This window comes from Streptopelia decaocto, assembly GCF_964273445.1.
Source record: "Streptopelia decaocto genome assembly, chromosome: 2".
Classification (NCBI taxonomy): domain Eukaryota; kingdom Metazoa; phylum Chordata; class Aves; order Columbiformes; family Columbidae; genus Streptopelia; species Streptopelia decaocto.
In genome coordinates this window covers 20,434,234-20,451,635 of record NC_138655.1, presented here as the reverse complement: position 1 = coordinate 20,451,635, position 17,402 = coordinate 20,434,234, and positions in this window count along the sequence as shown.

The window sequence follows — 17,402 nt, the reverse complement described above, 5'->3', positions numbered from 1 at the left end:
TGGACAGTACTTAAGTGAGTCCAGGAAAATAATCACTGCCCATATGCTTAAGTTAAGCACGTGCCTCAGAGCTTTACTGTAATGTGGCTTCAGCAAAAGGGCTAAGACATGGAAAAATTGTATTAACACAACTGCTTGGATTAAAGTGCACTATACTCACCTGCTTGCTTCTATTGAGAGCATATTATGAACAGATTCCTTTTAAATTTACTTGCTGTGATGCTGGGATTTTTTTTTACCTTCTTCTGGGAAAAAAAAAAAGTCAGTTTTCAATCCAAAGTCATAAACCCTCAAGAAAGGAATTTTGAACAGATCACCCACTGTGACTAGAATAAAAACATACCAGAAAAAGTGCATGTTGGGATGGTTGCCTCATAAGACACAATGCCTTTCCCTTCTCAGTCACATTGTGGTTGCTATACTTTTAATATATCTCAGCCACCTAACTAGACATCTTGCTTCACTTCTATATGAGGTATTGCAGGTTTTGAAATACACCCTGAGAAAGAAAAAACACGTCAGCAAAAATGCCCAATAAACCTGAAATGAGTCACTTATTTTCATTGTTTTAATAAATACAGAAACAAAAGTATGGAGTGAATACAGATAGCAAACTAAGAAAATACCAAAAAAGTTCTTGGGAATCACATGAGTCCCCAGACAGAGCAGAGTCCAGCAGAAGTTTGTAGTGCAATGCAGGTTTTGAAACATTTGGGTTGAGCAGATATTAACAATAAACTTTTACTACGAGCATTCACAGTCACAATTTGCCTCTTATTTCTCACCCCACTTTTGTCAAACACCTAACACAAATACATTCCCCTTCATTTTGAACGCTGAAATGTTTGAATGCACAAACCAAACCCCTACACAGTTTCTGCCTTTGTAAGTCCTCCCTTCAGGATCTTAACTTTGCCTGTTTTGTCTGCATGTAATCTTGAACCTTTGAAATGATGCAAGTGTAAATTCATTTAATTGTTTAAAACTAGAAAATTAAAAAAGAAGACAACTATTTTTCCTATATGTGTATGTGACATGTATGCACACAGTGCTCATTTGCTGGTACGATTAAAGTTTCAGGAAATATAACATCTGAGAGAGGAATTAAAAGAATAGTCCCCAGGAGGGCTCTATCATTGACAAACATTTTTGACCTAAGTTAGGAGATAGGATAAGGAATAATCAGATTTAATCAGAAGATCTATTGTTGAAGCCCATAACATAGTAGCATGTTATTACTGTCCAAGAAATACATTTGTTGCTTGTTTACTATAGGCAACTCATGAACAAAAGCTTTTGGAAAGTATTTTCATTAGGATGATGACAACTTAGGCAGGTGTTTCATTGGGCAGCAAGCTCACCATGACTTGACAATAATCAACCCTATCATCTTAATTATGCTTAAGAATATCAAGCTTTTTATTTGTCATGGTTTAACCCAAGCTAGCAATATAACCATGACAGGTGCTCACTCACCCTCAAGTAAGGGAGAGAATCAAAAGCAAAGGGAGAAACTTGGATTGAGATAAACACAGTTTAATAAAATAAAAAAATAGTAAAACACTAATAGTAAATATATATATATATAATAGAAATAGAATATAAAATAAATTATACTCAAGGTGATTCCTCATGAACTCCACCCACACCGAGCAGCCAGTCCCAGGAAGCAGCACCTGGTCCCAACAGTTGATCCCAAAGACAGAAAAGAGGAAAAAAGGCAGAAAGGCCCAGGGGCCTCTTCAAATGGCAGGATGGCAAAAGGCTGAACTAATGAAAGTCCCAAACAGAACTCCCTTGAACCATCCTGGCTCCGACAAGGAGAGAAAAGAAGCGAGAGAATGAGAGAGGGCACCAGAAGATCTCGACTTTACATAAATATGAAGCATGACACTAATGGGATGGAATCCTCTCACTGATCAGTCTGGATGTCAGTCAAGCTCTGCTCCATCCATGCCCCCCTTCCTCGATGCCTCACACTTGTGGGCAGAGCGCTCAGAACATCCTTGGCTCTCAGACCAGAGCAATTAACATTCATTCTGTGCTGGGGTGTTATCCTCTTGTTCTCAAATTAAGTCCAAATAATGACTGTGCTAGTTATGCAAAAGAAAGGTTTCTAACTGCATGAAGAATTAACTCATTTTCAGTCAAACCAGAACATTATTATAGGGATCCTATGCCAATTTTTTTGTCCAAATTTCTTCCTGTCCTTTCAGGGGAATAGTAATGGTGATTTATTACTACATTGTATGGAATACTTCATTTGTGTGTTTAAGAAACAGGCTCAGTAAGCCAGCAATGTGATCAGCAGGCAGTTTATTGACTGCTTGAAAAGTTACTTAATTCAATGGAAATACATAAAGAAGAAACAAAGGCAGCTACATTCTACAGAAGCCTATAAAGAAATTTAATGTTAATACCTCCTCCCCAATTACACACTATGAGAAGGAGATGTAATGAAGCAGGAAGTATGTAGATCCCCTATCAAAGTCATTTAATATTTTCTTGGATTAGAATTTTGTCTAATAAGTATTTATGTTTTCCCTAAACAGTGTTAATTCTAGACAAATCTAAAAAAATATTTTTTTTTAGTTGATCTGTTATTTCAGGCCATAAAAAGGTATCTTATTCTGGATTTAACTGATGGAACTAGTTACCAGCCCAACTCCCCTGGCTGTTCATTATCAGCCATAGCACTGAAGTTATCATCTCTTAATACTTGCAAGTGGAACTGATTGTGTGAGTTCTCTCTAACCCATTTCACTCAAAATAAGCTAAGTTTGCAAAGCCCTCCTGGATCGGATGGTGACCATTTGACATTCTGAGAAATGCAGGTATGATATGGACCATTTTAATCATTTTTCACAGGCATGTGTATAAAGATTAAAGAAATTGGTAATCATTCTCACACTTGTGTGAGTTGAACACCCAGGAGATAAAGTTGTGAATGTTTTTTTGGAATCTCAAGACTTCTAGCATAGGTGGGAAATGCAGAGCAGAAAAAGGAGTCTTCATGGGGCTAGTATTTATATTAGTTTATTACATCTGTTTTGTAAGCACTTGGTCTGTCAAAGTGACTTGGTAAATGAGAGAATAAGAAAGAGAGAGTACTCTTTCCTAGGAAAAATGTGTTGACCTGTTGGAAATTGATTACAGAATGATCTGAGTACCATTTTTTCTCAGTTCTTCTCTTTTTCTTATTAGCATCTTGATGGTAGCAAATCCAGGACTGAATTAGTATACCCTTACAAAAATGAGGATTGATTTTTCTTCCAGTTATGTATAGCGAAGGAGGAAGTGGAAAAAGTGGAAGTGGAAAAGTGTTAGGGTGAAGTCAATTTTATTTGTGATTTTTTTACCATTGAAGAAAGAAAGAAAGACCTTTCATTTGAATGTTTTCTGCTGAAGAAAATGTTATAAATGCCTTTGAAGCTGGGAGCTGGACATGGTGGAGGTGAAGGCTGAAGAGGTGTGTGACCACTGCTGTGAACCCTGCATGGGCTGTCTTCCCACCACAGTATGATCTTGTGGGTTGACTGAATGCTTGCCAAATCCTGCCAAAATTCAAACACTGCATCATAGCATTAATATTTTTTACTGGAGTTTTGCAGATAACCTCTATGTGAGATGTTGTGAGTAGCTTTCTGAAGACAAAAAAACCTATTGCTGGATTATGTTCTCTGCAGCAAGAATCAGTTTTGTGTTAAAAGAGGGTGTACCAATATAGGTCTTTTATCATCGGGAAATACTGATTTCCTGATTCTCTTCCTTCCAGTTTCAGGGGCATAAATGTGGTATGAAAATTGCACAAGTGTGTCCTTTGACAGTTTTTGTCAAAATTACCAGTGGCCCTTGATATCGCTTTCCAGTCTGACTTCATAAATTTGGCTTTGGCTTTTCTAGGAGAAAGATGACAGAGAATTCTTACTAGTTATTTTTCATTTGAAGCACTGATTTTAAAGAGAACTGTTCCCTTTTTTTGTTTTTTCCAGATTCAGCATGTTAGGAGGTACCTGGCAGGCTGCCTGGGGAGGAACAATTTGCAGCATATGTGGAAGGTGCAGCCTCAGACTGAATGAGAGGTGTCCTGCCCCAGCAGCAGCTTTGCCATCAAAGTGCAGAATTGTGGTTTTAGTTGGCCTCACCAGAGACTGCCTCATCTGTTCTGCTGTCCCAGAATAGATCTAATTTCCATGTTATCACTCAGAGAAGTCTGCCTAACAGATATTTTGGGATATCAGTGCTAAAGCCACTGTGACCTTTCTTGCCAATCAATTCCAGTGTCTTCATCATCAGAAAGTTTCTAATATTTAGCAATTATTGCTGTAAATCATGGCAGTTTCGTTCCATCCTATTCACCATGGACATGAAGGACAGATTTATTCTCTTCCATACTGAAACAATCTCTGTGTACTTGCTAACCTGTTCCCATCAGTCTTCTTTTCTTCAAAATAAGTAAACCTAGTGTATTCAATGTTTGACATTGAGTCATCTTTTCTTTTCTTTCTTTTTTTTAAATTTTTGACTACTGATTGTTCTTTTTGCTTCTGTTTGTACTATCCCTATTTTCTCTAATCTTCTTTAAAGGGCTGCTTTAAACTATACGGAATAATCCAGCTGAGGTCATGCCAGTATTGGGAAGATCAAAAGTATTGACCCTGTGCACTTTGTAATCCACATGCCTACTTTTACATGTGAGGTTTACAGGTTGCCTTTTCTACAACATCATGGCATTGTTGAGTTACATTTTGATCCACTATGCAGCCATGCCTTTCTATGAACTACCATTAAACCAGTAATTTCTACTCTACATTTGTGTAAATGCCCCAGCCGTTAAAAGCCAGGGAAGCTCAGACCAAAATACCAAGTGAGAAGGAACTACAAAATAAATACATGCACAAAAGGGCTAGTAGTAAAGGTAGGGCTGATTACATTTGAATTTCTGGTGCATACTCCAATTTGAAATGAACCATATTGTCACACCTTTGGAAAGGACTAATTTATACAGCAGAGTCCCCATCACTGTCATTTATTGTTTAAAGACCCCAGACCTGATTGCTGGCTGGCAGGTTTCTGAACATGGCACAAATTGTACCACACAGCATCTGTTTCGACTCCCCTGCCTGGATAAGCATCTCCTTCAGTGATTGTGAGCTATCCCTTTCGGTTTTGAATAAACAGTTTCTTGGTGAATACTCTGTTATGTGAACAGCAATCACTAAACACATACTATCTCCTGCTCTCAAGCTGATGCGCATCAAGAATTGCTGCCCAAAGGTCATCTGGTTAAGCAAGCACCTAGCATCTTCTGCACATCCTCTGGAGTGACTGTGGATATGCTGGTTTTGTTGCTTTGTGCTTCATTTATACCTTCTTTTTAAGCTTATAAAATATCTGTACACGAGTGACCTCCCTGTCAGCTCCTGTGACAAACCAAAATCTCCCGAGAAGTCTCAGCTCCAGCTGCAGGAACCTTCAGCCACAGGAGGGCAGCCGTTCAACGCTCTGCGCGGGAACCTCGGCCTCTGATGGTGTGAAACGCGATGGGAACGGCAGAAAAAAAGTTACATCGACAAACACCAGCCGCAATAACAGGCCTTATTGTTACTGTGATGGGGTGCTCTGAGTGTAGCATAACATTTTTAGAAAAGTTGCAGATTAAGCCTTTCCAATATGTATTTTTCAAGTTATAGACAGATTTATAGCAGCCCCACAAAATTTGTTTCTTCCCTTTCTTAGTACAAATTACATGCAGCAGGAACACAGGCAATACTGTAGAGGTGCTTTGTCAGGTACTTCTAATACCTCTATTAATTTAATTCAATGATTCCTGTGGTGTTTGGTGAAGGATACGTGACGTAATTTCTGTCTATGTTTAAATATTTGTCTTCTTACTCTATACTGTATTACAAATCTTACTGAAATAAATAACAGAATTTATTAAGACAATAAAGTGATAAGAACAAAGTCTTCAGCAAGAAAATGGAAAGATGTGAGACTTCCTTACAACGTTAAATATCATTAAATGCACTTAATTTTATGAAATTAAAAAAGAAAACTAAGTGAGAAGTAGCTTTTCCAGTGAGGATTTAGAGGTAAGAACAAGCTTTCATGAAGCAAGCGTTTGAAATGCAGCCTTATTGCAAAGCCTGAGACGAAAGGCGACTCAGTGTAGGTGAAACCCTGGTTGTGTTGCCTCACTTGCAGAGCCTGGGCTGGGGCAGGACGCGCTCCACAACCCTTGTGCCAGGCCTCCACACCAGTAGCTCTACCAAGCTGCCCTCACCCCGCTCTCGCTGCTCCTTCAGCGCAGAAACCCTTCCTACCTCCTGCTGCCTGGGTGCAAATGAGGTCAGGTTGTCTAGGAGAGGACACACACATGATGGATTTTTCCATCTATAACTCATGGTCACTATGAATTATGGACCAAGTCCATGTGGGCATGGCTATGTCCATGCCACCCATGGTGTTGACTGTATGCAGAAAACCTGTGCTAAACCACTGCAAGGATTCAAGCATTTTTTTTCCCCAGGTTCTTGGGAAAAGTGCCCAAAGCTCACTCTTGAACACAGGTTTGCATCAGTCACTTGGCTTGACTGCTAGGCCTAAAGTATAAAGATAGTCAGCTGGCGAAAGCAAAGAGAAAAACCACTTGAGAAACAGCAACAGAAGAAAAATGTAGGGTGCATGTGTCCTGTAGTAAAACCAGCCATTTTTACTTTGCATTTTTAACCCTACAGAATCTTTTCCAATCCTGACTGTGGCATGCAGATGTTCCCCCCTAGCCCAGAATAATATTGTTCTGGCTGCTGTTAAGTCAGCTCTAGTCTCTGGGTTTCTGAATTGCTAGGTTGGAGTTGGATAGTTTGCGAAGGAGTCCATCTCACAAAGCCTCACTTCTGCAGGAGGCTGAGCTCTGCGGTGGGATCACTGCCCTGAGCAGGCAGTGCCGGCCAGTGCTCGAAACGAGTAACATGCCTGCTAGACTTTGTACTTTGATGCTTTTTCTACTGTAATTATTTCAGCTACCCACGAGATGGTGCTACTATGCTTTGGTTGAACCGTGCAGTGAGGCTGGAAAGATGGCAAAGAAAAAGCAGAGAGAATACCAGAGGTGTCGCATATTCACATTGCACAATTGACATATTTTTTCACAAGTATAGATGGGCCTTAATTGCAGTGAACAAAAACTTCATAAAAATATCTTAGTGGAGGACAATAGAGTACAATAGATAGCCATCAGTATCTAGCACATCTACAAGGGGGAAAGCCTAATAGCAATTTTTAAATATCAAATTCAACATTTTGGTTTACAATAAAAGATTCCTTTCCAACCAAATCTCGTCTAGATTAAAGCTCTCTATTGTGGATGCTACAATAAAGCAATACTGACATTATGATGAGAGGATATAGTGCTTTTTTGTTGCTTTTTTGTTAAGGCTCAGAAAGGAAGATGGAGTCACTTGCTCCTGTCATTTATGTAGAAACTAATGAACCACTGGTGTTCCAGAAGATAAAAAAATTAAAACACTCCTTTTCTGTCTTCCATATGTGCAGCTTTGAGGACACTGTACTGATCCTGTAATGTGGGGGGTGGAGAGTTGGGGAGAGAAAAAAAAGCCTAAGTACAAATCTAATCCAGTAGAAAACATTTGTATTAATCCACTAGAAAACATTTGTATTAACCTGGGCAAGAGATATGTGGGAAATACCATGATTGTGCTTTAATACCCAGGAGAGATGTTGAAGCCTGCCAGGTCCTGCACTCCTGCGTCAATCTCTTGCCCAGAGCCTCTTCCCGCTGGCAGCTGGCACAGCTCAGCAAGTTGTGTCTCTGTCCTGAGGAGCAAGGCAGGTAGTAACATCACAGCCACGGACTCCCCATCGGCTGCCAAGCTCTCAAAAGTGGGAGAAATGAGCTTGTGCCTTAAGCAAGGAACAATCAACATTCTGCCCTCCCCAGACATATCAAGGCAGAGGAGATTTGGCAGGATGATTGACCTCAATATAGTGAAGACCGAGAACCTCAGCTCCAAAGAAAAGGAACAGAATGGGGACTTTTCTTTCATTGTTATGGTGAGAATTGTCTTTACTATTCAAATTTGTAAGGGAACTGAAAGGCAACAGTGACATAAACCACAACAATCCAAAGAACAGATGACTTTCTCTGTTTAGTGAGGTGGCTGAATTTGTAACTGCTGTGCTGGGGTAACCATGCCATGAAGTGCATACAAATCCCATGTCAGTCACTGTGTAAAAAGCAGAACAAGACAGTGTGTGATAAAGAAATTGAGTGGCACCTGCTTATCATATCTGCCTTTTATAACTTTTCCTGCGATACTTACATGAGACATACAGTAATTGTTTTTCTTTCAGCACATTGAGCTAAAGAGAAATATTAAGCATACTAGTGGCCTATGAGCCATACACTTGCCACAGAAGCACCCCAAAAATAAGTTTAGGCAAGCTATAACCTCAAAACATACTGTATTCTAACCAGTATTTTTTAGCAGAGAACCAACTAGAAGCAGTTTTTCCAAAATCATTCAGCACTCTGACAGCATTATAAAACACAGATTCAGATTCCAGTCGGGAATTCAGTTCCTACACAGATGATTCTCACTCAGGGGACCCCCAAAACTTTAGAATGATGATTCAAAATGCGCATCTACCTAATCGCAAAAAGATGAGGACTCTCAATGGTAACCTAAAAAGTACAGTCGCTCACTAGCTAGTCAATGTTTCTCAGTCCTGGAGGAAGTTTCCTTATACAGCATTCCAGAGGTAAGGAGGAGAGTCTTCAACAGCTAACCTGCTGCCTCTCAACGGGGGCTCCTGCAGACTCCATTTATATCCTAGTTGAATCTGAGCTTGTGGCCTTTTATAGTAGTGGTCTAGAAACTTCTCTCAATCTGTCACACAAAGTATCACAAAAAGTATCAAAAAGTTAACCTTGCCCTCACACCACTAAGTGGGACGGGACAGGCACTGCCATGGCCCAGGACGTGTTTCCATCAGGGGGCAGGAGCTCTGCGGCTCCTGATGGCCCTGGTGTCTGGGGGGACCTTTGGGCCAGGCCCAGCAGCACAGCTGGTGGGAGCAGGGATGCTCATCCCAGAGCACCTCCAGCTCTGCCAGGCTCCTCCTCTGTGCAGGGCTGCTGGGGCCAAGATGAAATGCACTCACACAGAGATATTCCATATACCACTCTCTAGAGACACCACCCAAGTCTAATGAAGTTTAATAAAGAAAAAGCAAAGGCCACAAACAGAAGAAAACCAGAAAGATTTCATTCTCTACGTGCCATCAGCAGGCAATGTCCAGCCCCTTCCTGAGCAGTAGGGCCTCAGCACGCCGAGTGGTTGCTCCAGAAGACAAATGCCTTAATGACGGATGTTCTCTCCCAACCTCTTGCCCACCCCAAGCCTACTGGCCCTAGGAAATTTTCAAACAATATCTTAGGGTAATAAACTCTAGAATTTGCAGGAGACTGTATTTTAAATAGGGTTCAGGTCTGTGCTAATTTTGTTTTACTGAAGCCAGTAGACTTTCAAATTTATTACACTTTGAAATTGCACATTTGAGCAAAGCAAGTCTGTAAAAAGTCTCACAAAACTGCTCTTGCCATTAGTTTTCTATAGGTTGCAGAGTTTCAGGTATGTTTTGACATTTGGAAACTTTCTAGAGAATATATCATCTCTAAGTTTATCTTTGAGGTACTTAAGACAATTACAGGACATTTATCTTTGTTTTAGGATGCAGTTTGAATTTGATCCAGCTGTTACCGAAGTAAAAATTATTTTTTGTCTTGCTTTATCCACAAAGTTGAACTCATCTAGAGAATGTAACCCTTTGGGATACTCTGCAAAAGGCAAGACAGCACCAGGAGAACTTTCTGAGCTATCTCAGGCAGCTGTGGTGGAGTAGCCTTATTGTCACAGTACATTACCAAAGTTAATATACTTTTCTGTAAGTAACACTAATTAGCCAAGTCTGAGTGCCATACTTTTCGACCATACTAACGTGTGTCAACATACTCAGGGCTACCACAAATATCTTTGCATAGCACTACGTTACTTTCTGTAGATATACCCAAACATGAGTCTGTACCTATGACAATAACAGGGATGTCTTCTGCATTCATTTATTTTCTTGCCAGCACACTTTGCAGAGCCATTAAAGAACATAGTGTACTTTAAGGTTATATATTACTGGCAAAGAAACCTGAGATCACAAATGTTGTTTCTGACACATCCTATTTGTCTGCAAATGTCAGCCTACACCGAATCCCATTTGGAAGAGATTAATAGCCATGGGAGTCTGCAGAAACACTGGCTTATGAGATGCACTTCATCAGGCTATACCATAGCTCAGCTGCCTCCTGTATGGATTATTTTGGTCAGAACTAAGATCTTAATAGCAGGCTGATGACATATGTGCCAACATGAAATATACTTACACAGGAATATTCCATATACCACTCTCTAGAGACACCACTCGAGTCTGATGCTGCTGGACCTGAAACTGGTAAAGAATATGACTGTGAGGGAGGGTGTATTACTTATTCTGCACATAACTCATTCACCATGGCCTCAAAACTGATACAACTTCCAGACTATTCTTAAATATTTCATCTCTCAGTAGACCAAGAAAGAGATACATCCATAGCATTCTGTCAAATCATTCCCAGTCTGTGCTAGTTAATGCACTGCATCACTTCACTATGAAGATTTATTTACAAAGAAGCAATTTCTCTGCAGGATAGATCCCATAAATTCAGATTCTGAGATAAGTTCAGATAAGGGGTTTTTGTCAGTACATCTCTGGTGCTTGGAGGATCCTCTGTGAGCTCGCTGTGCTCCTGGATCACTTCTCTTAACCTCCAGTTCACCCAGTACAAAGCTGACCCCATTTTCCTCACAGTGCTCATGCAACTGCTGTCAGTGAAGTACGGCACCATCAGGACCTTCTGCAGGGAAGTGTAGCAGTGTCCTAATCTTGCCTGGAGAGGATGAGATGAGCAGCTGCTGTGCTCTCCAGCACTGTTTCCCAAGATGGACTTTGAGGGCTACAAGAACCTGAGGACACGATTCAGGGGAGAATCAGTACTGCTATTTTTACTACATGTAGGTTGAAGATCTCAAAAACTCTCAGCGCTAGAGCAGCTTTACTGCTATTTACTCTGTTGCAGTGGTAGTAGTGTATCTTCAATAGTAACAGGACCTAATGATGGTATTATTAACTCTGGCATTTTAAATCTTATTTTCTCAATAATAATTCTCCATTGTAGATGTATGAGTTTCCCTATACACTAGCCATTTACCTGTGTGGTATTGTGCAGAGTTTTAATTTCTAGAATATCTTCCTCTGCAATGGAAAAGAGGTGGATAAACTCAGTCTAACATTTTCCCATTATATCTCATGAAGTAATTACAATGGTTCTCTTATGTCTCTAAACAAGAATGGACAATCTCAAGATTTTTATTACATATTTGATTATCAGTTTGGCTTCTTATTTTTCTGAAAGTCATCCTCAGCTTCAGTACAGAACTTCCATATGCTTAGCTACATTCCACCCTACTGAAACGCTTACACTAGGATGTCTGATAGGCTTCTCACACTAAAACATTAGGCAACCCACCTGCAGACAGTCAGCCTGAATCACAAGAAAGGAAAGATTTTAAGCTGCTGATGAAGTCTCTTACAGAATTTCCAGAAAGACATTGAGAATGAACATGCACATCGTCACACAGATGAAAATTTACACACCATGAAAGCTACTTATTGGGTATGGCATTCACACTGAGTGTCTCAGGTGGGAGCAGACCATCCTGCCATGCAGTCAGCAGCACCTGCTGCTCTGCACCCACTGGGGTGCTGCCCCATGGAGCAGCTTCGAGCACGGAGTCTTGGGTTCACCATTCAGTAAAGGTTCAGGCAGTTAGAAATTTTCTAAACCTCCCTCTATTCCTTTTTTTTTTTTTTTTTTTCCTCTCCTGACTCTGCACAGGGACATTCCCAAACCATCTAAAATCGAGAATTTGGTACACATTCCTCAGGAAGAGCAGAGATTTTGTATCTCCTAATCTACTGGGTTGGCACTGTAAACATTAGCCTAGTAATAGTTTCTCTTTGGGGAGACCTTATTGTGGCCTTTCAATATTTAAAGGGCACTTATAAGAAAGGTGAGAACAAACCTTTTAGTAAGGCATGTTGCAATAGGACAAGGGATAATGGTTTTAAACTAAGAGAGGGGAGATTTGGACTAAATGTAAGGAATTTTATTTTTTTTTTTATGATGAGGACGGTGAAACACTGGCACAGGTTGTCCAGAGAGGTGTTAGACGCCCCATCCCCGGAGACAGGGATGGACAGGGCTCTGAGCAACCTGTTCTAATTGCAGATGTCCCTGTTCATTGCAGGGGAGTTGGACTAGATGAGCTTTGAAGGTCCTTTCCAACCAAACTATTCTATGATTCTATGATCATACTACATGGACAACAATTCTCTTCATTAAACAACAAGTTTGTAAACAGAAGAGCAAATCCTGCTTGCTTCAGTAACTAGACCTAGTCACTTAATTGGTGTATGAGGGCTTCAGCTTTGGGATCTGCCATGGGCAGAAGTTTCTGCCTGTATCTTCAGCTTTTGAAGGTCCAGTCTGAGGACAGATTAACTTTTAAACTTCACTTAATGATTAGTGTGTGCTTTTGACCAGTATCTCTTGTAGCTTTGGGTCCCCCTGCTCAGCAGCTCCAGGGTCAAGGTGCCTGAACTCTGGCAGCACGTAAGTACTTTGCTCAGAGCTGCCATTGTCCTGGAGCCAGCTGAGCACATCTCCTGGGAGATGCTCCCAGCTCTGAATCATACAAAGTGTGGGCTTCCACTACAATTTCTTCCTTCCAGAAGTGTTTTCTAATCACTGCAGTCTTAGCTAAGCAGGAAAGTGACTCATACTCTTTTGTATTTCTTTTGGTTTTTCTCTTGCAAAAAAATTTGAGTGTTGTTATTTGATGGATTGAAAACAAATTCTGAGTTCTGGAAATTTTTCAGAAAAGAAAACCTATGTTTTCCCAGGGGCATTTTTAAGAGAACCTAAATATGGATATCTGTTTAAACATACCTTGAATTTTATGTCTTATCACAACATTTTTTCCCCCATAGGAATGAAGACAAGGAGTGTAAACTTCCAGTTCCTAATAATGGAAGAATTCCTGTTTTACTCCTATTGATATTGCCAAATTACTACACACATGGTCTTTGTGGACACTGCTCTGTGCTGCTGGGATTGAGAAGCCAACTCACTGATTTCAGTGGAGTTATTCTATATCTACATGGACTTTGTCATGTATCTGATTCTGTGTACCTGCCTGCTCATGGGAGAGATTTTTCACTGAGAATAATACAATTATTCTCCAGCTTGTTGTTAGCAAAGTGCATGTAATGATGCTCACAACACTGATACTTATCCTTTCTGATGGCTTTCAGTACTTTTTTCTTCTTTTATTTGCACCAAGTTTCCACCAAGAAGGAATATAATTAAAGTAATTGGATGAATTATACCATATAACCACATAAGAAGTTTTGCATGTAATAAAAATAAGATGGCTAAGTTTAAATTTTTGAAATAAAATGCTAATATTTGCCATGAATAAGCTGTTTCTTTGGGCAGTGCAAAAAATTTATGGCAGTTAGGACTCTTGTCAATACTGGTAACCAAAAGGTAGGATGGAGGAAGAGAAATAAAAAACGTGTCAAAATTGATAGAAAAGGGATAACTGATGAGAGCTGTGGTCCTCAGTTTGTTGTATTTAGCCCAGTAGTTCAAATCCAGACTGCACAAGGAACAACTGAAATCTTGAGTTAGCACTTAATTGGTGTTCGTTAGCCTGTGTGAAATTAATTTGGGATTTCATTCCCTTTTTAAGTGGGTAGGAGTTCTAGCCTGTGAAACTAGGGGCCATCAGGTACATCTGAATCAATCTCACCCTTTTGCAGCTGCTCGAACTGCTGGATATCCAGTTCTTGTTTGTTGAACCACTGTCAGCAGCAGGATGGATTATAAATGAAGGCTGCACACCCAAAATGAGGCAGACATCCCAGTGCCAGGCCAGGGAGGCATGTGAGGGAAAGTGTGTTTCCATGCTACAGGATTACCTTTAGCACTCGAGCTGCAAATGCAGCCTCACTGGCTTTCTTTTCTCTGGGACATCACAGATTTGCCGACCAAATGCATAGACAAATGGCAGCCCAGCATGTGAAACTGGCTCTGTGCTATGCTGCAAATTCATAAACTGTGTTTTGGGGACCAGAAGACTGTGTTTCAAACTCGCAGTTGTGAGCGCTCCTCCCACATCACAGGCAACCTACAGTCAAGTTCAGAGTCCAGGACCCTGCGCTGGAGCTCCCCAGGCTGTGCATGTTCCCAGGGAGTGCTGCTCCCCACGGGTGACACCTTCCCATCAGAATCAAAAAGCAATTAGAATGAAACAATCAAAGTAACAAAGCAGGGCAGGTGGGTTAGCTGTCCTTTGCAGAACCTGCATAAAATCTCTTGTATTCAACAAGTGTAGGAAGTGCCAGGCATCACAGCAGTTATAGGTATAGCTGGGTCACTGCATCTAAGGGAGACAAGGCAGACCCAGATTATCACTTTTTAAGTAGAGTCTTAAGTTCTGTAACTTTTTAAGTAGAGTCTTAAGTTCTATAACTTTTTAAGTAGAGTCTTAAATTCATTATAATTTGTCTTCCCTGAATCTTCTCTATGTTTACTAGAGACATGGATGAAAAGGACAAAACAGAAACCAAAGAACAGTGAAGTACTGAAAAAAAAAATTAATGACATTTTTATGTTGAATAATTTCATTTTTGTTCAGAATTTCATTATTGTTTGGAGTTGGGTGATTCTTCCTTTATATATATATATATATATATATATATATAAAGTTAATCCAAGGTAATAAGAAGTAAAGGTTAAAACACATGAAAAGCCTTTTCCAGCTGTAGCTATATCTTAGCATGTTTGACAGCTGACTTTGTTTCAATCTTTTATTGCTGGCACTCATAAATAAAATTAATTTATTTGACTAAACTCAAGTGTCAGTACTATATTTACAGTTTTCTGTATTGTCAGACTGTACTTTGAACCAACTAGGGCCTGATAATATAATACATTTTTCCACTATAAATTCTGTGATCCTTTAGGATAGCAAGGAAATTGGATAAGTTGCTGGGTCCAAGAGATAATACATTTTGTGCCTAAGGTACCAGAGGCCTAAATAGAATTAATAAAATTGTAGACTAAAATGATAAATTATATAATACCCCCAGAATAGTTTAGTGCTTCTTTTTCATTTTTCATTTCTACATATTTCTTGGCCCTATGGTGTCATATTTGTCAAAATGAGCAATATTTTAGAAATCTGGATGAAAATCTGAAAAGGTAATATGCAGTGAAGACTATAACCAAACCAAGAAACCATATGTTGGAGGCCATATTTCTGAAGAAACTGAGATTAATTATTAGTAAACCTTATGCCATGTTCGTCATTGCACAAAATTTAAATAACCTCGACATCTCTTTCAAGCGCAAAAACTTTAAACATAAGCTAAGTTAAATCTATGCTAACTGAAAGCTATGTTCATGCAGATGTTGGTAACAGTGCTAAAGATGATGAAGTGTGCAGTCACAGGTGTGTGCAGAAATGGCCAGAGATCACTGCAAACAGGCAGGTATGCAGGAGTGACTTCAGGGACTTACAATAGGGATCTAGCTGTGTTGCAATTTTAGCTTTTGGCTCCTCAAGTCCACTTACATTCTCCTTTAGGTACCTAAACCCCTCTGAAGTTCCTGGTTTCACGTAGTTGTTACAAATCAAAACTAGGCTAAAACATTTTTTACTTTATTCCACTCCTATACAGAATACAGAGAATTTTATTAATAAGGATCGTAAGAGTGAGGCCAGAAATTTTTCACAGGAATGTGTCCAGGCGAGTTTTGAATGTCTCCAGAGTAGGAGACTCCACAACCTCCCTGGGCAGCCTGTTCCAGTGCTCTGTCTCCCTCACTGAGAAGAACTTTCTTCTCAAGTTTAAGTGGAACCTCTTATGTTCCAGCTTAAACCCATTACCCCTTGTCCTACCATTGTTTGTCACCGAGAAGAGCCTGGCTCCATCCTTGTGACACTCACCCTTTCTATATTTGTAAACATTAATATGGTCACCGCTCAGTCTCCTCCAAACTAAAGAGACCCAGCTCCCTCAGCCTTTCCTCATAAGGGAGATGCTCCACTCCCTTAATCATCTTTGTTGCCCTGCGCTGGACTCTCTCCAGCAGTTCCCTGTCCTTCTTGAGCTGAGAGGCCCAGAACTGGACGCAATATTCCAGATGTGGTCTCACCAGGGCAGAGTAGAGGGGAAGGAGAACCTCTCTGACCTACTAACCACCCCGCTTCTAATACACCCCAGGATGCCATTGGCCTTCCTGGCCACAAGGGCACAGTGCTGGCTCACGGTCATCCTGCTGTCCACCAGGACCCCCAGGTCCCTCTCCCCTACACTGCTCTCTAATGGATCATTCCCCAACTTATACTGGAACCTGGGGATGTTCCTGCCCAGATGCAAGACTCCACATTTGCCCTTGTTATATTTAATTAAATTTTTCCCCGCCCAGCTCTCTAGCCTGTCCAGGTCACGCCGGATGGCAGCACAGCCTTCTGGCGTGTCAGCCACTCCTCCCAGTAATACAGCAAAGCAGGTAATTTCAGTGAAAAGTGCAACTAGCACACCCTACAAATGTGTAGCTTTTGACTTCTAATACCAGGCTTCTTACAGCTAAGATAATAATTTATGAGGTTTTTGGCTTTCTGGAAAGAGGTAATACTTCAGTAATAAAATAGTGTAAGTATCCTGTCCCAGATTTCAGTAGTTGGTTAGAATTTTGTAATACTCAACTGGCAAAATCACACGACTTTTTTCATTATTATGAAAAATGAAAAATTCATTATGAGTCATACAGTAGGTGATGTAGCATTAAAGGCTGGAAGAGAAACTGCTAATTCTCTAATGCATAAGGAAATAAAGAGGAATCCAACTCACTGAATTAGATAATAGTTCCCAAACTTTTTGAAATACAACATTAAAATACCTCTAACAGCAATTGAAATGCAATTATCTTTAATTAAAAGTTGTTCTGTTGATCTGTGATGTTGCATGTTAAGTTTATCAACATATTAATTAGACAGGTTTGTTGCTTCTTGTTTTTAGTGTTGTTTTTGTCTCCCTTGTACACTTAAAGACTGTAGTTACAAGGCAGGGCTGATACATAACAGTGAGACTATAAATGTCACTACAAGTCCCATCTTTCACTCTCTTCTTGACAGGTGAACAAATCAAGTGCATGG